Raw genomic sequence first — 602 nt, forward strand, 5'->3', positions numbered from 1 at the left:
GCAACCTCCACCTGCCAGGCTCAAGCGACTCTCCTGCCTCAGCCTCCCGAGTAGCTGGGATTACAGACACGTGCCACCATGCCCGGCTAATTTTTTTTTGTTTTTTAAAGTAGTGATGGGGTTTCACCATGTTGGACAGGCTGGTCTTGAACTCTTGATCTCAAGTTATCCGCGCGCCTCGGCCTCCCAAAGTGCTGGGATTGTGCCTGGGCACATACTTGTTCTTAGTTCCCCCTACGCTCATCTTATCAATCTTGTATTATTCCTTTACTCAAGTGCCTTTTATTTTTTAAGCCTGAATGATGCGTCTCCCCTTCCCTGACTGGTCAATTTTTATCCATTCTTTCAGCACAGACCGCTTACTTCCTTTTCTCTGCTCCCATCAGCATGAACTTCATGCATACTCCAATTAGCAGCACGTAACTCTACCTTGATTCACATATTTTAGTAATTTCACTCCAGTAAACTGAGGTCAACGATCATATCTTAAAATTGTTTTTCCATCCAGGAACTGTTTGATTCTTATTACAATAGCTGCCATAATTGCAGATATTTAGTAAACACTGACAAAAAATTATTTATTTATTATTATTATTATTATT

The sequence above is a fragment of the Mandrillus leucophaeus genome, unplaced genomic scaffold (assembly GCF_000951045.1).
Source record: "Mandrillus leucophaeus isolate KB7577 unplaced genomic scaffold, Mleu.le_1.0 Scaffold380, whole genome shotgun sequence".
NCBI lineage: Eukaryota > Metazoa > Chordata > Mammalia > Primates > Cercopithecidae > Mandrillus > Mandrillus leucophaeus.